At 26.3% G+C, this 26,328-nt stretch overlaps 2 long non-coding RNA genes across 2 annotated transcripts in view; both read left to right on the forward strand.

Moving 5' to 3' along the window:
- Window positions 1-26,328, forward strand: part of LOC142228772 (uncharacterized) — a 212,051-nt gene that overhangs the window by 76,069 nt on the left and 109,654 nt on the right. The window contains exon 2 of the long non-coding RNA XR_012720265.1: window positions 25,465-25,506. This is a non-coding gene — a long non-coding RNA (uncharacterized LOC142228772). The remainder of the gene's footprint in view (window positions 1-25,464; window positions 25,507-26,328) is intronic.
- LOC142230698 (uncharacterized) lies at window positions 21,375-21,961 on the forward strand. The gene is made up of 3 exons (XR_012720780.1): window positions 21,375-21,556; window positions 21,611-21,830; window positions 21,909-21,961. It is a non-coding gene; the product is annotated as an uncharacterized LOC142230698 (long non-coding RNA).

Raw genomic sequence — 26,328 nt, forward strand, 5'->3', positions numbered from 1 at the left:
AACATTTTTTATGGAAATAAAATGTTGACAAAATTTCCTATAGAAATAAAATTTTGACAAAATTTTCTACAGAAGTAAAATTTTGACAAAATTTTTTATAGAAATAAAATTTTGACAAAATTTTCAATAGAAATAAAATTTTGACAAAATTTTTTATGGAAATAAAATTTTGACACAATTTTTTATGGAAATAAAATTTTGACGAAATTTTCTACAGAAATAAAATTTTGACAAAATTTTCTACAGCAGTAAAATTTTGACAAAATTTTTTATAAAAATAAAATTTTGACAAAATTTTCAATAGGAATAAAATTTTCTATGGAAATAAAATTTTGACAAAATTTTTTTGTAGAAATTAAATATTGACAAAAAATCTATAGAAATAAAATGTTGATTTTCTATAAAAATAAATTTTTGACATAATTTGCAATTGAAATAAAATTTTGCAAAATCTTCTATAGAACTAAAATCTCTGATAAAAATAAAATTTTAACAAAATTTTCTATCGAAATAAAACCTTGACAAAATTTTCTATTGAAATAAATTTTGAAAAAATTTTCTATAGAAATAAAATTTTGACAAAATTTTCTATAGGACTACAATTTTAACAAAATTTTCTATTGAAATAAAATTTTGCAAAATTTTCTATAGATATAAAAACTTGACTAAATTTTCTATAGAAATAAAATTTTGACAAAATTTTGTAGAAATAAAATTTTAACAAAATTTGCAATAGGAATAACATTTTTACAAAATTTTCTATGGAAATAAAATTTTGACAACATTTTTTAGGAAATTCTATAGATATAAAAACTTGACTAAATTTTCTATAGAAATAAAATTTTGCCAAAAAATTCTTTTGACAAATTTTTTATATAAAATTTTGACAAAATTTTTGTAGAAATAATATTTTAATAAAATTTGCAATAGGAATAACATTTTTACAAAATTTTCTATGGAAATAAAATTTTGTCATTTTTTTAGGAAATAAAATTTTTTATTTTCTATGGAAGTAAAATTTTGACATTTTTTTAGGAAATAAAATTTTTTATTTTCTATGGAAATAAAATTTTGACAAAATTTTCTGTAAAAATTAAATTTTGACAATATTTTCAACAGAAGTAAAATTTTAAGAAAATTTTCTATAGAAATAAAATGTTGATTTTCTATAAAAAAATTGACATAATTTGCAATTGAAATAAAATTTTGGCAAAAGTTTCTATAGATATAAAATCTTTGATAAAAATAAAATTTTAACAAAATTTTCTATCGAAATAAAATCTTGATAAAATTTTGTATAGGAATAAAATTGTGACAAAATTTTCTGCAGAAATAAAAGCTTTGATAAAAATAAAAATTTGATAAAATAAAATTTTGAAAAATTTTGAAAATTTTTTCTATAGCAAAAATTGGACAAAATTTTCTATAGATATGAAATGTTGACAAAATTTACGATAGAAATAAAATCTTGACTAAATTTTCTATAGAAATAAAATTTTGACAAAATTTTCTATCGAAATAAATCTTGACAAAATTTTCTATAGAAATAAAATTTTGACAAAATTTTCTATTGAAATAAATTTTTGACAACGTTTTCTATAGAAATAAAATGTTGACAAAAATTTCTATAGGAATACAATATTAACAAAACTTTCTATAGGAATACAATTTTAACAAAATCTTCTATAGAAAAAAATTTTTGACTAAATTTTCTATCGAAATAAAATCTTGACAAAATTTTTCTAAAGGAATAAAATTTTTGACAAAATTTTCTATTGAAATAAATTTTTGACAAAATTCTCTATCGAAATAAAATCTTGACAAAATTTTGTATAGGAATAACATTTTAGCAAAATTTTCCATTGAAATAAAATTTTGACAAAATTTTCTATAGAAATAAAATTTTGACAAAATTTTCTATGGAAATAAAAATTTGACAAAATTTTCTATACAAATTAAATTTTGACAATATTTTCTACAGAAGAAAAATTTTGACAAAATTTTATATAGAAATAAAATTTTGAGAAAATTTTCAATAGGAATAAAATTTTACAAAATTTTTTATGGAAATAAAATTTTGACATTTTTTTAGGAAATAAAATTTTTATTTTCTATGGAAATAAAATTTTGACAAAATTTTCTGTAAAAATTAAATTTTGACAATATTTTCTACAGAAGTAAAATTTTGACAAAATGTTGATTTTCTATAAAAATAAATAACATAATTTGCAAAAAATCTTCTAAAGAAATAAAATCTTGAATGAATTTTGTATAGGAATAAAATTTTGACAAAATTTGCTATCGAAATAAAATCTGGACAGAATTGTGTACAGGAAGATAATTTAACAAAATTTTCTATCGAAATAAAATTTGTACAAAATTTTCTACAGAAATAAAACTTTGACAACATTTTTTATAGAAATAAAATTTTGACAAAATTTTCTATAGAAATAAAATTTTGCCAAAAAATTTTATAAAATTTTCTATAGACATAAAATTTTGACAATTTTTTCCATAGAAATAAAATTTTTATTGTTGTTTCTGATCTCAGCTTAAAACCATGCATTGACTAAACTACAAGTGCAGCTTAACCAACAGAGGAAAAGTATGCTTGTCAAATTTATTTGGGCAAAGCCCTATAGACTGCAAGATGGTTGCAGTCTATAGGGTCTACGTTCAAATCGATGATTTGAGTTTGGCAAAGGAAACGAGATATGCTTGGAAATTTGTTTAGGCAGTAGCCGGCTATCAAACCATTTTTCGGAAGGTTCAAATGTAGTTCACTTTGGGTTGAGTGAATTACCCGAATTTATTCCGATAATTGGTTGATAGTTTTGCTGCAAGTTGAGGATGCTGATGAGGAATGTGGTAATTCCGAAACAGCTGTATATACAACCATCTTGCAGTCTATAGGGCTTTGCCCAAATAAATTTGACAAGCATACTTTTCCTCTGTTGGTTAAGCTACACTTGTAGTTTAGTCAATGTATTGTTTTAAGCTGAGATCAAAAAACAACAATAATGATTGAAGAGAAACCAACAATAACAAACAAAACGAAATAAAATATTGACAACATTTTCTATAGAAATAAAATTTTGACAAAATTTTTTATAGAAATAAAAGTTTTCACAAAATTTTCTATAGGAATAAAATTTTTAACAAAATTTTCTATAGAAATTAAATCTTTGATACAAATAAAATTTTGACAACATTTTCTATCGAAATAAAATCTTGACAAAATTTTGTATAGGAATAAAATTTTAACACAATTTTCTACTGAAATAAATTTTGAAAAAAATTTCGAAATAAATAAAATTTTGACAAAATTTAGACAAAATTTTCTGTAGAAATAAACTTTTAACAAAATTTTCTATAGAAATAAAATTTTGACGAATTTTCTATAGAAATAAAATTTTGGAAAAATTTTCCATAGAAATTAAATTTTGACGAAATTTTTTACAGAAATCAATTTTTGACAATATTTTATACAGAAGTAAAATTTTAACATTTTTTTGTATATAAATAAAAGTTTGACAAAATTTACAATAGAAATAAAATTTTGACAAAATTTTCTATAGAAATAAAATCTTTGATAAAAATAAAATTTTGACAAAATTTTCTATAGAAATAAAAACTTGAGAAAAATTTATATAGACATAAAATTTTGACAAAATTTTCTATAAAAATAAAATTTTGCCAAAATTTTCTATAGAAATAAAATTTTGACAAAATTTTCTATAGACATAATTTCACAGAAGTAAAATTTTGCCAAAATTTTCTTTAGACATACAATTTTGACAATTTTTTCTATAGAAATAGGAACTTTTCCAAATAAAAATTTAGATAACAATAAAATTTTGACAAAATTTTCGGTAGAAATAAAATTTTGAGAAAATTTTCTATAGAAATACAATTTTGAAAAAAATATCTATAGAAATAAAATTTTGACAAAATTTTTTATAGAAATACAATTTTGAAAGAAATATCTATAGAAATAAAATTTTGAGAAAATTTTCTTTAGATATAAAATGTTGACAAATTTTATTATAGGAATACAATTTTGATAAAATTTGCTATAGAAATAAAATTTTGACTAAATTTTCTATAGAAATAAAATTTTGACAAAATTTTCTATAGACATATTTTCACAGAAGTAAAATTTTGCCAAAATTTTCTTTAGATATACAATTTTGACAATTTTTTCTATAGACATAAAATTTTTACAATTTTTTTTATAGAAATAAAATTTTTACTAAATTTTCTATAGAAATAAAATTTTGACAAAATTTTCTATCGAAATAAAATCTTGACAAAAATTTTCTAAAGGAATAAAATTTTGACAAAATTTTCTATAGAAGTAAAATTAAAAAAAATATAGAAATAAAATTTTGACAAAATTTTCTATAGAAATAAAAGTTTTTACAAAATTTTCAATAGGAATAAAATTTCGACAAAATTATCTATAAAATAAAATTTTGACAACATTTTCTATAAAAATAAAATTTTAAGAAAATTTTCTATAGAAATAGAATTTTGCCAAAATTTTCTATAAATATAAAATGTTGACAAAATTTTCTATTGAAATAAATTTTTGACAACGTTTTCTGTAGAAATAAAATTTTGACAACATTTTCTATAGACATAAAATGGTGACAAAATTTTCTATCTAAATAAAATCTTGACAGAATTTTGTATAGGAATAACATTTTATCAAAAAATTTTATAGAGATAAAATTGTGCCAATTTTTTCTGTAGACATAAAATTTGTACAATTTTTTCTATAGAAATAAAATTTTGACAAAATTTTCTATAGGCATAAAATTTTTACATTTTTTTCTATAGAAATAAAATTTTGACAAAATTTGCTATAGAAATAAAATTTTGAAAAAATTTTCGATCGAAATAAAATCTTGACAAAAATTTTCTGAAGGAATAAAATTTTGACAAAATTTTCTATTGAAATAAATTTTTGACAACAGTTTCTATAGAAAAAAATTTTTGACATATTTTTCTATAGATATAAAATGTTGAGAAAATTTTCTATAGGAATACATTTTCGACAATATTTGCAATTAAAATAAAATTTTGACTAAATTTTCTATAGAAATAAAATTTTGACAAAATTTTCTATTGAAATAAAATTTTGCAAAATTTTCTATGGAAATAAAATCTTTGATACAAATAAAATTTTGACAACATTTTCTATAGGCATAAAATTTTTACAGTTTTTTCTATAGAAATAAAATTTTGACAAAATTTTCTACTGAAATAAATTTTTGACAACAGTTTCCATAGAAAAAAAATTTTGACAAATTTTTCTATAGATATAAAATGTTGAGAAAATTTTCTATAAAAATAAATTTTCGACAATATTTGCAATTAAAATAAAATTTTGACTAAATTTTCTATAGAAATAAAATTTTGACTAAATTTTCTATTGAAATAAAATTTTGCAAAATTTTCTATAGAAATAAAATCTTTGATACAAATAAAATTTTGACAACATTTTCTATAGGCATAAAATTTGTACATTTTTTTCTATAGAAATAAAATTTTGACAAAATTTTCTATCGAAATAAAATCTTGACAAAAATTTTCTGAAGGAATAAAATTTTGACAAAATTTTCTATTGAAATAAATTTTTGACAAAAGTTTCTAAGAAAAAAATTTTTGACAAGTCTGGTTGGTTCAACAGAAGAAAATAATCAAGAAGGTTCAACGGTTAAACTAGAAGTGCCCATATGTAATAGGTACTTTTAGTTAATGTGGTATCACAATGGACTGAATAGTCTAAGTGAGCCTGAATCTTAATCGGGCTACCACTTTAACTTAACCTAACCTAACCTTACATAGAAATAAAATTTTGACAAAGTTTTCTATCGAAATAAAATCTGGACAGAATTGTGTATAGGAAAATAATTTAACAAAATTTTCTATAGATATAAAATGTTGAGAAAATTTTCTATAGGGATAAATTTTCGACAATATTTGCAATTAAAATAACATTTTGACTAAATTTTCTATAGAAATAAAATATTGACTAAATTTTCTATTGAAATAAAATTTTGCAAAATTTTCTATAGAAATAAAATGGTGATAAAATTTTCTATAGAAATAAAATGTTGCCAAAAATTTTGTATAGAAATAGATAGTCTGAACTATTCTCATTTGTATTTTATATTTTTTCCTTATGAAATTATTTTTCTTTCTCCTATACCTGCTCGTAAACCAGAAACTGGTTTCTTTGTTACTGTACTTGTTGTTCATTATTCTGGCAATGAGGCCGAGTATTAGATTTGCACTCACACATACGTCATTTCTCTTGGTATGAGGATAAGGACAGGGTTAGAGCGAGTAAAGTTGGTTGATTTGTAACAAAAAGAATGTCCAATGTGAGTTTGTGTATGTGTGTGAATTCACTGGTGTGGGCATGAATCTCATGAAGGTGATGCAATAACAATACAATGCATTCATCTCTCCGGTGAGGGAGAGTTAGTAAATCCAGTTCACAGGAAATCCCTGTGAACATCGGCATACATTGTATGCCAGTTGACTTTCCATTCCCTTCCGCCAACCCATGATCACCAATGTGATAAGCCGCCTGTTCTCTAGTTCACTCGAAGTGTTTGTGAGAAGGTGAACCTGACATAATGTTGAAAGACCGGCAAACTGTCGAGAAGTTTGCTTATCTCCAGCGTCAGAGAAAAGAAAAGTTGATGCAATTTCATTTCGTTTTGTTGCTTATTTTCGTTTCGTGCTCTTTAAAGTGAGGCATTAAGCCAGTAGCTACTACTGCGTTAGAACATCGTTTCATCGAGTCACAATGCTGACACGGTTATACTGACAGTGGAATTGATATAAAGTTTAAAGATCTGCGAAAAAAAATCTTTCAATGTCGAGAACACTAAAAGTCAACTTTTCCAAATTTTCATAAAACTCGAAAAGTCGAAATGTTGACTTTGTGAAGTTTAAAAAGGGCAAAAACACGAAACGCCAATTTTTCCAAATTTTCAAAATGTCAAAAATCGAAAAATCGACTCTTCCACATTTTGAAACAATCGACTTTCCCTAATCTTCACGAAGCCGAATGAAATGTTGACTTTTCCCATTTTCCAAAAGCTTGAAAACTTGAAAGGTTTACTGTTCCAAATTTTGAAACAGTCGAAAACTCGACTTTCCAAATTTTTAAAAGGCTGAAAATTTAATTTTTCATGTTTTCAAAAGGTTAAAATTCAAATATCGACTTTTCCAAATTTTCAAAAATTTCACAAGTTGACTTTCCCATGCTTAAAGAAGTCGAAAATTGAAAGATCGATTTTTCAAAATGTGAAAAAAGTCAAAAAGTCAAAAGGTCGGGTTTTCCAATTTTTTATAAAGTAGACTTTTCTAAATTTTCATAAAAATTTAAAACTCGAAAATTTGAATTTTCCGATATTTCCAAATTTTTAATTTTCAAAAGCTTAAAACTCGAGAAGTCCACTTTTTCAAAAATTTGAAATTGAGTTATTTTTTTTTAAAGTAGACTTTTCTAAATTTTCATAAAAATTTAAAACTCGAAAATTTGAATTTTCCGATATTTCCAAATTTTTGATTTTCAAAAGCATAAAACTCGAGAAGTCCACTTTTTCAAAAATTTGAAATTGAGTTGATTTGAAAAGAAGTTGAAAACTGAAAGGTAAATTTTTCCAAAATTTATCAAAAATCTAAAACTTTTTTTTTTCAAAATTTGGAAATGTCGACTTTTAGACATTTCCAAATTTTGAAAAAGTCTAATTTCGAATTCTTAAAAGCAGAAGTGGAAATGTCGAATACTATACTTTTACAATTTTCCAGAATGTTGACAAGTAGAATCTGAAAAAGTCGAAAACTCCATTTCACACTTTTTCATATTTAACAAAGCCCAAAGTCGAAAAAGTGACATTGCTTTCATTTAAAAAAGTTTAAATTTCGAAAAATCGAATTTTTTTCATTTTGAAAAAGTTGAAAATTCAAAATTCGAAAAGTCGATTTTTAAAATTTTTTAAAATGCCAAAAACTCGAAAAATCGACTCTTTCAAATGTTGAAACAATCGAAAAAACGAAAAGCCGACTATACCTAATTTTCAAAAAGTAGAAAGATCAAAATGTTTCCAACTTTTCAAAAATATTTTTTCTAAAGTTGAAAACTCGACTTTTGCAAATTTAAACAAGTATATACGATCGTAAGGTCGGCCAGGCCGAAGCTTATGTACCCTCCACCATGGATTGCGTAGAAACTTCTACTGAAGACTGTCATCCACAATCGAATTACTTGGGTTGTGGTAACACTTGCCGATGGTATCATAAACCTTCCTAACACCGTAATATATACCACATAGTCCATACGTGTTATATATTAAACTAAAAAGGCCGATTAAATACGTATATAATTAAGTTTAAAGTTTCATTAGAAATAAAATTTTGACAACATTTTCTATAGAAGTAAAATTTGGAAAAAATTTTCTATAGAAATAAAATTTGAAAAAAAAATTTCTATAGAAGTAAAATTTGGAAAAAATTGTCTATAGAAATAAAACTTGAATAAAATTTTCTATAGAAATAAAATTCTGAAAAAATTTCTATAGAAATAAAATTTTGACAAAATTTTCTATAGAAATAAAACTTTGACAAAATGTTCATTAGAAATAAAATTTTGACAAATGTTCTATAGAAATAAAATGTTGACAAATTTTTCTATAGAAATAACATTTTGACAATGTTTTCTATAAAAATAAAATTTTGGTAGATTATTATTGCTCGAGTGGCAACCATGATTATGAACCGATAAGGGACAATTTTTGTTTGATTGGTGATCGCCTATATATAACTATAGACCGATATGGACCAATTTTGGCATGGTTATTAGCGGCCTTATACTAAAACCACGTTGCAAATTTCAACCGGATCGTATGAATTTTGCTCCTCTAAGAGGCTCCGGAGATCAAATCTGGGGAACGGTTTATATGGGGGCTATGTATAATTATGGACCGATATGGACCAATTCTTGCGTGTTTGTTGGAGACCACATTCTAACACCACGTACCCAATTTCAACAGGATCGGATGAATTTTGCTCCTCTAAGAGGCTCCGGAGGTCAAATCTGGGGATCGGTTTATATGTGCGCTATATATAATTATGGACCGATGTAGACCAATTTTTGCACGGTTGCTAGAGACCATATACCAATACCATGTACCAAATTTCAGCCGGATCGGATGCAACTTGCTTCTCTTTGAGGCTTCGCACGCCAAATCTGGAGATCGGTTTATATGGGGGCTATATATAATTATGGACCGTTGTGGACCAATTTTTGCATTATTGTTAGAGACCATATACCAACATCATGTACCAAATTTCAGCCGGATCGGATGACATATGCTTCTCTTAGAGGCTCCACAAGCCAAATCTGGGGATCGGTTTATATGGGGGCTATATATAATTATGGACCGATATGGACCAATTTTTGCATGGTTGTTAGAGACCATATACCAACACCATGTACCAAATTTCAGCCGGATCGGATGAAATATGCTTCTGTTAGAGGCTCCACAAGCCAAATCTGAGGGTCCCTTTATATGGGGGCTATACGTAAAAGTGGACCGATATGGCCCATTTTCAATACCATCCGACCTACATCGATAACAACTACTTGTGCCAAGTTTCAAGTCGATAGCTTGTTTCGTTCGGAAGTTAGCGTGATTTCAACAGACGGAAGGACGGACGGACGGACCGACATGCTTAGATCGACTCAGAATTTCACCACGACCCAGAATATATATACTTTATGGGGTCTTAGAGCAATATTTCGATGTGTTACAAACGGAATGACAAAGTTAATATACCCCCATCCTATGATGGAGGGTATAAAAAACGAAAAGCCGACTATATCTAATTTTCAAAAAATAGAAAGATCGAAATGTTTCTAACTTTTCAGAAGGATTTTTTAAATTTTCTAAAGTTGAAAACTCGACTTTTCCAAATTTAAACAAGTAAGGAAAGTCTAAAGTCGGGCGGAGCCGACTATATTATACCCCGCACCACTTTGTAGATCTAAATGTTCGATACAATATAACATACGTCAAATGTGTTGGGGGCTATATATAAAGATTTGTCCCAAATACATACATTTAAATATCACTCGATCTAGACAGAATTTGATAGACTTCTACAAAATCTATAGACTCAAAATTTAAGTCGGCTAATGCACTAGGGTGGAACACAATGTTAGTAAAAAACAAGTAAGGAAAGTCTAAAGTCGGGCGGGGCCGACTATATTATACCCTGCACCACTTTGTAGATCTAAATTTTAGATACCATATCACATCCGTTGGGTGCTATATATAAAGGTTTGTCTCAAATACATACATTTAAATATCACTCGATCTGGACAGAATTTGATAGACTTCTACAAAATCTATAGACTTAAAATTTAAATCGGCTAATGCACTTGGGTGGAACATAATGTTAGTCAAAAAAAAATATGGGAAACATTTAAATCTGAAGCAATTTTAAGGAAACTTCGCAAAAGTTTATTTATGATTTATCGCTCGGTATATATGTATTAGAAGTTTAGGAAAATTAGAGTCATTTTTACAACTTTTCGACTAAGCAGTGGCGATTTTACAAGGAAAATGTTGGTATTTTAGCCATTTTTGTCGAAATCAGAAAAACATATATATGGGAGCTATATCTAAATCTGAACCGATTTCAACCAAATTTGGCACGCATAGCAACAATGCTAATTCTACTCCCTGTGCAAAATTTTAACTAAATCGGAGTTAAAAATTGGCCACTGTGGTCATACGAGTGTAAATCGGGCGAAAGCTATATATGGGAGATATATTTAAATCTGAACCGATTTCAACCAAATTTGGCACGCAAAGCTACAATGTTAATTCTACTCCCTGTGCAAAATTTCAACTAAATCGGAGCAAAAAATTGGCCTCTGTGGTCATATGAGTGTAAATCGGGCGAAAGCTATATATGGGAGCTATATCTAAATTTGAACCGATTTCAATCCAATTTTGCACACTTAACTGCACTACTAATTGTACTCCTGGTGCTCAATTTCAAACAAATTGGGCCAAAACTCTGGCTTCTAGGACCATATTAGTCCATATCGGGCGAAAGATATATATGGGAGCTATATCTTAATCTGAATCGATTTCAACCAAATTTTGTACGCATAGCTACAATGCTAAATCTACTCCCTGTGCAAAATTTCAACCAAATTGGGCCAAAACTCTGGCTTTGAGGACCATATTAGTCCATATCGGGCGAAAGATATATATGGGAGCTATATCTAAATCTGAACCGATTTCAATCAAATTTGGCACGCATAGCAACAATGCTAATTCTACTCCCTGTGCAAAATTTCAACTAAATCGGAGTTAAAAATTGGCCTCTGTGGTAATATGAGTGTAAATCGGGCGAAAGCTATATATGGGAGATATATTTAAATCTGAACCGATTTCAACCAAATTTGGCACGCAAAGCTACAATGTTAATTCTACTCCCTGTGCAAAATTTCAACTAAATCGGAGCAAAAAATTGGCCTCTGTGGTCATATGAGTGTAAATCGGGCGAAAGCTATATATGGGAGCTATATCTAAATCTGAACCGATTTCAATCAAATTTTGCACACTTGAATTTACTACTAATTGCACTCCTAGTGCAAAATTTCAACCAAATTCGGCCAAAAATCTGGCTTCTGGGGCCATATAAGTCCATATCGGGCGAAAGATATATATGGGAGCTATATCTAAATCTGAATCGATTTCAATCAAATTTTGCACACTTGACTATACGACTAAGTGTTATGTTTGTACAAAATTTCAAGCAAATCGGTATAAAACTCTGGCTGCTGGGTCCATATTAGTGCATTTCGGGCGAAAGATATATATGGGAGCTATATCTAAATCTGAACCGATTTTTCCAAAATCAATAGGGTTCTATTCTGACCCAAATTAGGAACATGTGCCAAATTTGAAGGCGATTGGACTTAAATTGCGACCTAGACTTTGATCACAAAAATGTGTTCACAGACAGACGGACATGGTTATATCGACTCAGGGACCCACCCTGAGCATTATTGCCAAAGACACCATATGTCTATCTCGTCTCCTTCTGGGTGTTACAAACATATGCACTAACTTATAATACCCTGTTCCACAGTGTGGCGCAGGGTATAAATATGGGAAACATTTAAATCTGAAGCAAATTTAAGGAAACTTCGCAAAAGTTTATTTATGATTTATCTCTCGATATATATGTATTAGAAGTTTAGGAAAATTACAATCCTTTTTACAAGTTTCCGACTAAGCAGAGGCGATTTTAAAAGGGAAAATGTTGGTATTTTGACCATTTTGGTCGAAATCAGAAAAACATACATATATTGGAGGTATATCTAAATCTGAACCGATTTCAACCAAATTGGGCACGCATAGCAACAATGCTAATTCTACTCCCTGTGCAAAATTTCAACTAAATCGGAGTAAAAAATTGGCCTCTGTGGTCATATGAGTGTAAAGCGGGCGAAAGCTATATATGGGAGCTATATACAAATCTGAACCGATTTCAATCGAATTTTGTACACTTGACTATACTACTAATTGTACTCCTAGTGCAAAATTTCAACCAAATTCGGCCAAAAATCTGGCTTCTGGGGCCATATAAATCCATATCGGGTGAAAGATATATAAATGGAGCTATATCTAAATCTGAATCGATTTCAATCAAATTTTGCACACTTGACTATACGACTAAGTGTTATGTTTGTACAAAATTTCAAGCAAATCGGTATACAACTCTGGCTGCTGGGTCCATATTAGTGCATATCGGGCGAAAGATATATATGGGAGCTATATCTAAATCTGAACCGATTTCTTCCAAAATCAATAGGGTTATATTCTGACCCAAATTAGTAACATGTGCCAAATGTGAAGGCGATCGGACTTAAATTGCGACCTAGACTTTGATCACAAAAATGTGTTCACAGACAGACGGACGGACAGACGGACAGACGAACATGGTTATATCGACTCAGGGACCCACCCTGAGCATTATTGCCAAAGACACCATATGTCTATCTCGTCTCCTGCTGGGTGTTACAAACATATGCACTAACTTATAATACCCTGTTCCACAGTGTGGCGCAGGGTATAAAAAAAAATCGATTCCATGTTTAACAATGTCGAAAAGTGGAAAGATCGATTTTTGCAAAATTATGAAAACTTGAAATGTCGATTTTTCCAAAATCTTTAAAAATCAAAAACTATACGACGACTATTTGAAATTTTGAAAAAGTCGAAAATTTGAAAATCGACTTTGCCAAATTTTGAAAAGGTCGAATTTCGAATTCTCCAAATGTCGAGAAGTCTAAAAGTCGACTTTTCCAAATTTTCGTAAAACTTTGTACATTTTAAAAAGGCTAAAAATTTGATACGTCAGTCTTTCCAAATTTTCGAAATGTGTTTTGATTCATGAGTCGACATTTTGAAACAATACAATAGGTGACTTTTTCTAATTTCTAAGAAGTCGTAAATTTTCAGAAGGTTGAAACTTGAAAAATCGACTTTTTCAAACTTTGATAATGTCGATAACTCTAATTTTAAAAATTTTTAAGAAGCATAAAATTCGAAAAGTCTGGAAAATATTGGCTTTCCTAAATTTTCAGAAGGTTGAAACTTGAAAAATCGACTTTTTCAAACTTTGATAATGTCGATAACTCGACTTTTAAAATTTTTGAAAAAGCATGAAATTCGAAAAGTCTATTTTTCAAGCCTCGAGAAAAAGGCTTTTTCAAATTTTTTCAAAAAATCGAACAAGTTGACTTTTTTCCCAATGTCAAAAAATCGAAAACTGAAAAGATAAGTTTTTCCAAAATTTTTTAACAATCGACTTTTTTTAAAAATCGCTACATTTTAAAAATGTCAAAATTCCGCAAAGTATATATTTCAAAAATTTTAAAAAATTAAAAACTCGATAAATCGACTTATCCAAATTTTAAAAAAATTCGAAAGGTTTACCTTCCAATGAGCCATAAACCGTAAACTGGAAAGGGCTATTTTTTTCGAAATTGTTGAAAAAGTGGAACACTTTTCCAATTTTTCCAAAATGTTTAAACAGTCGAAAACTCAAAATTTCGAATAATCGAATTTCCAAATTTCGAAAAATTTGAATTTTCGAAGTCAAGAACTCTAAAAGTTTAATTTTCCAAATTTTCATACAACTCGAAAAGTTGACTTTTGAAGTTAAAAAATTTCGAAAAATCGAATTTTCAAATTTCGAAAAATTTGGATTCTCGAAGTCAAGAACTCTAATCGTTTAATTTTCCAAATTTTTATACAACTCGAAAAGTTGACTTTTAAAGTTTAAAAAGTCAAACCTCAAACGTCAATTTCTCCAAAAAATCAAAATGTGAAAATCTCGAAAAGTCGACTCTTCTAAAATTCGCAATATGCAAATGTTGGCTTCTTCAATAAGTTGAGAAGACCAGAAGTCGTATGTTCCAGATTTTTGAAAAAGTCGATAACTCGCCATTTTAAAAAGTAGGAAAGTACTCGATGACTTTGATTACAATCCCTCCATCGAACTTTGTCTATGTAGCTCAATACGAAAATCGTTGAATATAACCACTGTGCCTCGTATGGGCATTGTATGCAGGAATAGCATCAATGCCAGGACCAGCATCAACACCAGGACATCATGCAAAAATATTAAGAACGATAACGTCAACAGCAACACCACCACCTAACACACAACCATCATCCGTTAAAGTGGAAACTAGAGAATTTGTGCCGTTGTGTTCCCCCACTCAACCAAAATCCAGAATTACATGTTGGGTTGATCGTTTGGTTTATTTTCCTGGTGTAAATGACGATGACTGCTTCTTTCTGCATGTTGTTGTTGTTGTTGATTTTTATTGTTCATCACTCGTCTCGTTTGTATTCTGCTATGTAAGAGCTGTTGCTCCTGCTGCCGGTTTAACAAAACCCGGCCAAGCTGCCCTAGTATGTCGTTATCCTGGTTCGGTGATTTCAATTTTTTTTCAGTTTTTTTTCCTTTCTTCTTTGCTCTCGTTTTCGTTATGCGATGATGATGCACTGAATTGTATTCTTATTTTTATTCTGGACAATGCATCAGATGCCTCTACCACCACCACCATCACTTACCATATGGTATAGAAGACTTCAGTTGCCAGTGATGGAGGGGACCAGGGTATTGTTAGTGTCCTAGTCGTCGTCGTCGTCATCATCATCATCGTTGCTTTTCATTCCCAATTTTTGTATTGTGCTACCACCATCCATCCACTGCCATCATTTGCTGTTCACATTTTACTGTCACAGAGAAAGAGGGGGCATTGAACTCAAAATCATAAAATAGGATCAGGCAAAATCAGGCTCTTTGAACTGATGATGCAACGATGAAGGATGTGGGTTTGAATATCGACCATAGAGTCATTTGCCATCAACAAACAGCGTTGCCACAATGAATTTTTATTTTGGACCAACATTTTTACACAAATTTTACAAAATTCGTACCAGCTGACAAATTTTCCAAATTAAATTTATATTATTTCCAAAATTTTACTTCGATAGAAAATTTTATCAAAATTTTATTTCTATTTATTTCTAGAGAAAATTTTTTCAAAATTTTATTTCTACAGAAAATGTTGACAAATTTTATTTCTATAGACAATTTTGTCAAAATTGTATTTCTATAGATAATTTTGTCAAAATTTTATTTCTATCGAACATTTTGTCAAAATTTTATTTCTATAAAAAATTTTGTCAAAATTTTATTTCTATAGACGATGTTGTCAAAATTTTATTTCTTTAAAAAATTTTCACAAAATTTTATTTTTATAGAAAATTTTAACAAAATTTTGTTTATATAGAAAATTTTTTCAAAATTTTATTTCTATAGAAAATGATTTTAAAATTTTATTTCTATAGAAAATTTTGTCAAAATTTAATTTCTATAAAAAGTTTTGTCAAAATTTAATTTCTATAAAAAATTTTGTCAAAATTGTATTTCTATACCAAATGTTTTAAAATTTTACTTCTATAAAAAATTTTGCCAATATTTTATTTCTATGGAAAATTTTTATCAAAATTTTATTTCTATCAAAAATTTTATCAAAATTTAATTTTATTTATTAATATTTATATTTTTTATATTTATTAATATGTCAAAGTGTTATTTCTATAGAAAATTTTGAGAAAGTTTTATTTCTATAGAAAATTTTGTCAACATTTTATTTTTATAGAAAATTTTTGCACAATTTTATTTCTATAGAAAATTTTGATAAATTTTTCTTTTCTATGGAAAATTTTTAAAAAATTTTATTTCTGTAGGAAATTTTTGTCAAAATTTTAGTTCTATAGAAAATTTTTGTCAAAATTTTATTTCTTTAGAAAATTTTTGTCAAAATTTTATTTCCATAGAAAATTTTGTCACAATTTTATTTCAATAGAAAATTTTGCCAAAATTTTATTTCTGTAGAAAATTTTGACCAAATTTTATTTATATAGAAAATTCTGTCAAAATTTTATTTCTACGGAAAGTGTTCCTAAAATTTCGTTTCTATATAAATTTTTTACAAAGTTTTCTTCCTATACAAAATTTGTGCATAATTTTGTATCTATACCATTTTTTTTTAAGTTTACTTCTGTACAAAATTTTGGCATAATTTTATTTCTATACAAAATTTTTTCAAAATTTTATTTCTATAGAAAAATTTGTCAAAATTTTATTTCTATAGAAGCTTTTGTCAAAGTTTTATTTCTAAAGAAAATTTTTGTCAAAATTTAATTTCCATAGAAAATTTTGTCACAATTTTATTTCTTTAGAAAATTTTGCCAAAATGTTATTTCTATAGAAAATTGTGTCAAAATTTTATTTCTATAGAAAATTGTGGCAAAATTTCATTTATGTAGAGAAAATTGTGGCAAAATTTCGTTTCTGTAAGAAAATTTTTATAAAAAAATTTTGCCAGTATTTTATTTCTATAGAAAACTTTGTCAAAATTTTATTTCTGTAAAAATTTTTGCCAAAATTTGATTTCTGTAGAAAATTTTATTTCTATAGAAAATTTTGACAAAATTATATTTCTAGTTTCTAGTTTTCGCAAAATTTTATTTTTATGAAATTTTTTACAAAATTTATTTCTATATATATTTTTTACAAAATTTTCTTCCTATAAAAAATTTTTGCATAATTTTGTATCTATGCAATATACACCAAAATACACCAAATTCCATTTGGTCTGACCAAATTTAAAAATTAATAATTTTTTTGACCAATTTTGGGCCGATCGTACCAAAATGGCAACCCTGTCAACAGCCTCATTTTCGATAGCACCCTTCAACTTGTGTGTGTGTGTGTCAGCACAAATATTTACCTATGTACTTGCCATGTCTGCCTTTTTGTAGGATTTCCATGGAATCGTCGTCGTTCTCGGTGGGATATTTTGTGTGAAACACATTGACAGTTGTTCGACTTATGTGGCGGGAGTTTTAAGGATTGCATTTAGTCCTCCTTATTCAGTAATGACACATTTATTTGCCTTCTCATATTCACACTCACATACACACATACCTCGATGTGAAGCCTTGCCTATATATCGTAGAATGAGAAATCGTCTGTACTGTACTCGTTCGTATGTGTAAAATTATAATCAAAGCTGATGACTTGAGATGAGATGGATGAAATGCCAAAAGGAACATTTCAATCAATTGCTTCGGAACAAAATCTTAAGTGTATTTGGTAGTGATTTTCCTTTGAGATAAGGAAGTCAAGAATATTTCTTAAGTTTTTTTTCCTATTATTGGGAGTAGATTTCATTTGCATATGTTTTTCTTTGAAGAAAGTGAGTAATAAAAGGGATTTCGTATATATGTCGTTACGGCAGAGAAATCTAAAGAACTTAAAAAATGGGGAAAAATATTGAAATTTAATGCAATATTGAGAGTAAATTAGAAAGAGCTAAAACCGTAAAGGAGTCACACATACAATAACACACCTCAATTCTAATGGAGTAATTGCAATGTACCCATTAGACGTGTGCGCGTGACTCACTTCATTCAAGGCCATAAGCGTAGGAAGGCCTCTGGGGAGGGAGCTTAGACCCCCCCAGAAAAATTTTAGCCCCCCCCAGAATTTGAAAACCTATTTACGATTTTACATTTTTATAAAAATTAAACAAGTATATACAACCGCGCAAAGTTCCGCTAAAGATTTTCATGCACAATCGAATTACTTTGGTTGTGGCAGCAATTGCCGATGGTAATGTTTGAAATCTGATATTTATAAAATAAAGCTGTGGTTGCACTTTTGATTTAGTTGAATAACTAAAGCTCCTTTATTATTTTGTTTAGTCTGGTTTAGTCAATTTAATTAAAAAATAGTAATTGATATTAAAACTATTCTTTCATAAATTAATAACTTAATAATGCTGCAAAAAAGCGTAGCCAAAAAAGAAGTGAAAATGTTCTTTTTGGGTCCGGAAGTGGTGCAAAATTGGCGGAGAAGCGATGGATGTAATATGAAATTGTCATAGAACGAATGTCCACCGTTTCAGCAGCCGTTGCAATGAATTTGCATCACATCTTAAGGTGTGACCCGAATTCAGTGTTTTGAATGTGAATTAAAAAATGTTGTTATAAATATACATAAAAATTCATATTTTTTATGATTTTTAACGCATTATAACGCTTGTTTGAAACGCTTTCCCTCGAATATTTTTAAAAATTCTATAAAAATTTCTATAATGAATTTAGCATTTTTGTGGCAAAATTTGAATAATTTTTACCATTTTATTTATTCTTACTTTTTTTTTAAGAAAACAAAAAATAACGCATTAAAATATGAAAAAAATGGAGTAAAAAACTTCCTGTGTAGTTAAAATAATTAACTTCTTTGTGAGGACATTTTTGGAACTGCTTTTAAAGTTGTGCCTTTAGAACAACTCCCAATTTTTTTGCTGGGAAGAGTGTGGAACTACTTTTAGTTGCTTTATTATAAATTAATTGTCGAGTTATTTTGATGCCTATATTGTTATTCATTTTTATGAAATAAAACATTAATTGAACCTATAAGTTCAGTCTATAAATTTTCAGCTAGGGGGGCTATAGCCCCCCCTAGGAAAATAGTCTAGCTACGCTAATGTTCAAGGCTGAATCAAGTGAGTCGTGATTCTATAGAAAATTGTCAAATTTTTATTTCGATAGAAAATATTGTCAACATTTTATTTCTATAGAAAATTTTGTCAAAATTTTATTTCTATACAAAATTTTTGGCAAAATTTTATTTCTATAGAAAATTTTGTCAAAATTTTATTTCTATCTATATTTTTGTCAAAATTTTATTTCTTTCGAAAATTTTGTTAAAATTTTATTTCTATCGAAAATTTTATCAAAATTTTATTTCTATACAAAATTTTTTCAAAATTTTATTTCTATAGAAAATTTTTCTCAAAATTTTATTTCTATAGAAAATTTTTCGCAAAATTTTATTTCTATAGAACATTTCGTCAGCATCTTATTTCTACAGAAAATTTTGCCAAATTTTACTTCTATAGAACATTTTGTCAATATATTTATTCTATAAAAAATTTTGTCATAATTTTAGTTCCATAAAAATTGTCAAATTTTTATTTCTATAGAAAATTTTATTAAAATTTTTCTTTCTATAGAAAATTTTGTCAAAATTTTATTTTTATAGAAAATTTTGTCAAATTCGTTTTTTCTGAAGAAAATGTTGTCAAAATTTTGTCAAAATTGTATTACTATAGAAAATTGTCAAATTTTTATTTCTATAGAAAATTTTATTTCTACAGAAAATTTTGTCAAAATTTTATTTCTATAGAAAATTTTGTCAAAATTTTATTTCTATACAAAATTTTTGACAAAATTTTATTTCTATACAAAATTTTTGACAAAATTTTATTTCTATAGAAAATTTTGTCAAAATTTTATTTCTATAGAAAATTTTGTCAAAATTTTATTTCTATAGAAAATTTTGTCAAAATTTATTTCTTCGGAAAATTTTGTCAAAATTTTATTTCTATAGAAATATTTGTCAAAATTGTATTTCTATAGAAAATTTCGTCAAAATTTTATTTCTATAGAAAATTTTGTCAAAATTTTATTTCTATAGAAAATTTTGTCAAAATTGTATTTCTATAGAAAATTTTGTCAAAATTTTATTTCTATAGAAAAATTTGTCAAAATTTTATATCTATAGAAAATTTTGTCTAAATTTTATTTCTATAGTAAATTTTATAAATTTTTTTTCTATAGAAAATTTTGTGAAAATTTTATTTCTATAGAAAATTTTGTCAAAAGTTTATTTCTATAGAAAATTTTGTCAAAATTTTATTTCTATAGAAAATTTTGTCAAAATCTTATTTCTATAGAATATTTTGTCAAAATTTTATTTCTATAGAAAATGTTGTCAAAATTGTTTTTTCTACTGAAAATTGTGTCTAAATTGTATTACTATAGAAAATTTTGTCAACATTCCATTTCTATAGAAAATTTTGTCAAAATTTTAATTCTGTAGAAAATATTGTAAAAATTTTATTTCTATAGAAAATTTTCTCAAAATTTTATTTCTATAGAAAATTTTCTCAAAATTTTATTTCTACAGAAAATTTTTCTCAAAATTTTATTTCTATAGAGAATTGTGCCAAATTTTATTTTTATAGAATATTTTGTCAAAATATTATTTCTATAGCAAATTTTGTCATAATTTTATTTCTATAGATTATTTTGTCAAATTTGTTTTTTCTATAGAAAATTTTGTCAAAATTTTATTTCTATACCCGTGTAAAAATTGAGAGATCTAATCATGTCTAATAATAACAAAGTATATATAATTATATCTGCTCAGATATGGTTGTAGATATAAATAGATCTACGGAGATATGTTATGTATAGTGTTATATATGACTAGATCTGATTCAAGATCTCATTATATGTGTTGTTATATCTATTTATATCAGTCATATCTGGTAAGATCTAATTATATATCTTCATATATGACATCATATCTAATTATATATACTATATATAGCTCCATATCTTATTATATATATCGCATTAAATCATGAACCAGTTGTGTAACACGGATAAAAAATATTTGTATATGTTTGTGTGTAAAAATAATGTGTTTGTTACGAGAATACTAACGTGATATACTTGGTTACAAGCACGTATGTTTGGTCGCACATCAAAACAAGTGGTGAACATCACCAAACAATCTTGGTATGTTGTGACAGTTTCAAGAAACCCTTTTAAAAATAATTTTGAAGTGTCTTCATAAAATGCTTAACTTTCAGACACAACTGTCTTTTTGTTTTCAAAAATGTCACCCCATAACTATCACCATTAGCAACGCCTGTTGTTATTAAATTTGAAAAAGAAAATTATATCAAATATTTGATAATTCGAGTTTCATATATTTATTTCATATAAAAATCGAATGTCTTCTCATTTTTCGAGGAAGATAAAGGAGTATGAGAAGCTGTGATAAGGTAAGTTTTTTGTTTTGTTCCTAGTTTTAATTATGAATATTTTCTCTGTTTTAGGAGGATGAATTTGTGGTAGTCAGGAAAAGATTAAAAGAAGACAGCGGAGCAACGTAAAGATTTGTGACCAGGCCATATCCGAAGTTGCGACAGAAGGAAGTATTATCCAATATCAAAAAGAATACAAATTTGGAGATGATATGCATTGTGAACCGGATACATTCCCGTGCAATTATTCATAGCGCTGGTTTAAATTATTGGGTACGAGAAGCACATTTTGGTAAGTATATGTATTATTTGCAAATATATGTATCTTTAAATAGACTGATAATTCTTCTGTAAATTTTATATTTTTCAGAGTTTTCATTCCGAGTAGCCAAATAAAGGAATTGCGAGACTCATTTAAAGAACTATTTGCAGAGAGCAATGTACTAACGCCTTGGGAAATTTGAATGCCAGAACCCTTCGTGGCTATGTATATATATTTTGTTTTTGTTGTTTGTTTTTTAATTCTTAGACGTTTATACCTAGACATATATTAATGTACATATGTTTGATCCAACTTATAATATTAAATACTCTTTTCATTATAAAACCATAAAATAAATCTTTTTTATAAATTACTGTAATTTCACTAATTTTGGAAATTTGTAGATAAAATTATATATAATTAGATATATTAACATCTAATTATATCAAATTAGATATAATTAGATGTGGGCCAAATTTGAGATCTGGTCAGATCTAATTCTAAAGGAATTAGATCTGATCAGATATTACCATTTTTCGGATCTGTTCAGATCTGCCTACATATACTATCATATCTAATCAGATATGGCAGGAGATCTAATAATATCTGGCCAGATCCACCAATTTTTACACGGGTAGAAAATTTTGTCAAAATTTTATTTCTATAGAAAATTTTGTTAAAATTTTAGTTCTATAGAATATTTTGTCAAAATTTTATTTCTAGAGAAAATTTTGTAAAAATTTTATCTATAGGATATTTCGTCAAATTTGTTTTTTCTGTTTTTTGTCAAAATTTTATTTCTATAACAAATTTTGTAAAAATTGTAAAACTATAGAAAATTGTCAAATTTTTATTTCTATAGAAAATTGTCAAATTTTTATTTCTATAGAAAATTTTGTCAAAATTTTATTTCTGTAGAAAATGTTGTCAAAATTGTTTTTTCTACTGAAAATTTTGTCAAAATTTCATTTCTATAGAAAATGTTGTCAAAATGTTATTTCTATAGAAAATTTTGTTTCTATAGAAAATTTTGTCAAAATTTTTTTTCTATAGAAAATTTTGTCAAAATTTTATTTCTATAGAAAATTTTGTCAAAATTTTATTTCTATAGAAAATTTTGTCAAAATTTTATTTCTATAGAAAATTTTGTCAAAATTTTATTTCTATAGAAAATTTTGTCAAAAGTGTATTGCTATAGAAAATTGCCAAAATTTTATTTCTATAGAAAATTTTGTCAAAATTGTATGTCTATAGAAAATTTTGTCTAAATTTTATTTCTATTGAAAATTTAGTGAAAATTTTATTTCTATAGAAAATTTTGTCAAAATTTGATTTCTATAGAAAATTTTGTCAAAATTTTTTGTCTATAGAAAATGTTGTCTAAATTGTATTACTATAGAAAATTTTGTCAAAATTCCATTTCTATAGAAAATTTTGTCAAAATTTTAATTCTGTAGAAAATATTGTAAAAATGTTATTTCTATAGAAAATTTTCTCAAAATTTTATTTCTATAGAAAATTTTCTAAAAATTTTATTTCTACAGAAAATTTTTCTCAAAATTTTATTTCTATAGAGAATTGTGCCAAATTTTATTTTTAAAGAACATTTTGTCAAAATATTATTTCTATAGCAAATTTTGTCATAATTTTATTTCTATAGATTATTTTGTCAAATTTGTTTTTTCTATAGAAAGTTTTGTCAAAATTTTATTTCTATAGAAAATTTTGTCAAAATTTTATTTCTATAGAAAATTTTGTTGAAATTTTAGTTCTATAGAATATTTTGTCAAAATTTTATTTCTGTAGAAAATTTTGTAAACATTTTATTTCTATAGGATATTTCGTCAAATTTGTTTTTTCTGTTTTTTGTCAAAATTTTATTTCTATAACAAATTTTGTCAAAATTGTATTACTATAGAAAATTGTCAAATTTTTATTTCTATAGAAAATTGTCAAATTTTTATTTCTATAGAAAATTTTGTCACAATTTTATTTCTATAGAAAATGTTGTCAAAATTGTTTTTTCTACTGAAAATTTTGTCAAAATTTCATTTCTATAGAAAATGTTGCCAAAATGTTATTTCTATAGAAAATTTTGTTTCTATAGAAAATTTTGTCAAAATTTTTTTTTTATAGAAAATTTTGTCAAAATTTTATTTCTATAGAAAATTTTGTCAAAATTTTATTTCTATAGAAAATTTTGTCAAAATTTTATTTCTATAGAAAATTTTGTCAAAATTTTATTTCTATAGAAAATTTTGTCAAAATTGTATTGCTATAGAAAATTATCAAAATTTTATTTCTATAGAAAATTTTGTCAAAATTGTATGTCTATAGAAAATTTTGTCTAAATTTTATTTCTATTGAAAATTTAGTGAACATTTTATTTCTATAGAAAATTTTGTCAAAATTTGATTTCTATAGAAAATTTTGTCAAAATTTTATTTCTATACAAAATTTTGTCAAAATTTTATTTCTGTAGAAAATTTTGTCAACATTTTATTTCTAGAGAAAATTTTGTAAAAATTTTATTTCTATAGGATATTTTGTCAAATTTGTTTTTTCTATAGAAAATTTTGCCAAAATTTTATTTCTATAGGATATTTTGTCAAATCTGTTTTTTCTATAGAAAATTTTGTCAACATTTTATTTCTATAGAAAATTTTGTCAAAACTTTATTTCTATAGAAAATGTTGTCAAAGTTGTTTTTTTCTACTGAAAATTTTGTCAAAATTTTATTTCTATAGAAAATGTTGTCAAAATTTTATTTCTATAGATAATTTTGTCAAAATTTTATTTCTATAGAAAATTTTGTTCAAAATGTATTTCTCCTCTTTGCAAAATCTACCAAAACATAAAAAATTCTACCAATCTACCAAACAGTAAAAAATCTACCATTTTTTGGTGGAATTCTACCAACTATGGCAACCGTGATCACAACACCTTAATCCTAATCGATTGGTGGTATTCTACACATGGCTGCTATACAGTGAGACTGTTTTAGGCACTGCGATGACAATTAAAAAGTCGACTTTTAGATTTTGTTTCAAATTTTGGATAAGCCGACAGTCGATTATGCTAATCGACTTTTGCAAAAGTCATTTTATTTTCGGATTTTTTCCAAAACTAAAAAGGCCGATTTTTCGAATCTTTAATTTCTGAAATAGTCGACTTATGACTCATGACTAGGGATTGCAGCAAGAAGCCAGAAGGTGATTTTTCGACTTTTGCCAAATTTGGATAAATCGATGTTCCTACGATTTGACTTATTGAAAAATTTTATTACTCAACTTTTCGACTTTTTCAAAATTTGGAAAAGTCGAATGTTGCGACTATACAAAATTCAATTTGTCTATTTTTTGATTCAGAAACCATTCCAGCTTACTCATAAATTTGAAATCCCGTCTGTCGGCTATTCGACATCAGTTGAATTTTTCGTTTTTGATTTTTTTTTTTCCAAATCTATAAATTTCCGACTTGTTTGATTTGTTGGATATTTAAAATATCGGCTTTTATAGATTTGGATTTTTTTTTGAATTTGATATGTTTTTTATTTTCATAAATCACCATTTATTTATTAAACGGTTCAGGAAACATCTCGTAGAATTTACATAATTTATCATTGGGGAATATTAAAACTCTATTTTTTTGTATTTCTTCGTAGATAATTGACTGTTAAATCGGTGCCATTAATGTGGAGACAAGAGTAAGTACAAAATTATTCGCTGATTAAAATGTTCATATGTCCTCAGATGAAATTTCAATTGAATTCAATAAATGAAATTTGTATTTTATTTTTTTTCGATTTTTGAAGTTTTTCCAAATTTGGAAAATTCGATTATTCAAATTTTCAACTTTTTGAGTTTGCTTTATCAAAATGTAGAAATGTCAACCATTGGACTTTTTCAACAATTTTAAGAGTCGACAAATTTGGAAAAAGTCGACTGTCGATTATTCGACTTTTGATTTGGATACTGTTTCTGAAACGTCAGAAACAGAAATTGTCTGCTGTAATCATGCTAGTCGTTTTTCGTATTTTCTTCCTGCTTTTGAAAAACTGGATTTTGAACTTAATAAAAAGTTGAGTTTTTGTTTTTTTTTCTTTCGACCAAAATTGACAAGAGCCTTTTTTGAGCTATTGACAAATTGTATAGGATCCAGCGTGAACAATTTTTTTGCGATCAAATGTTCATAATGGTAGATCTAAATTTTCGATACCATATCATATCCGTCAAATGTGTTGGGTGCTATATATAAAGCTTTGTCCCAAATACATACATTTAAATATAACTCGATGTGGACAGAATTTGATAGACTTTTACAAAATCTATAGACTCAAAATTTAAGTTGGCTAATGCACTAGGGTGGAACACAATTTTAGTAAAAAAAATATGGGAAACATTTAAATCTGAAGCAATTTTAAGGAAACTTCGCAAAAGTTCATTTATGATTTATCGCTCGATATATATGTATTAGAAGTTTAGGAAAATTGGAGTCATTTTTACAACTTTTCGACTGAGCAGTGGTG

The sequence above is a fragment of the Haematobia irritans genome, chromosome 3 (assembly GCF_050003625.1).
Source record: "Haematobia irritans isolate KBUSLIRL chromosome 3, ASM5000362v1, whole genome shotgun sequence".
Classification (NCBI taxonomy): domain Eukaryota; kingdom Metazoa; phylum Arthropoda; class Insecta; order Diptera; family Muscidae; genus Haematobia; species Haematobia irritans.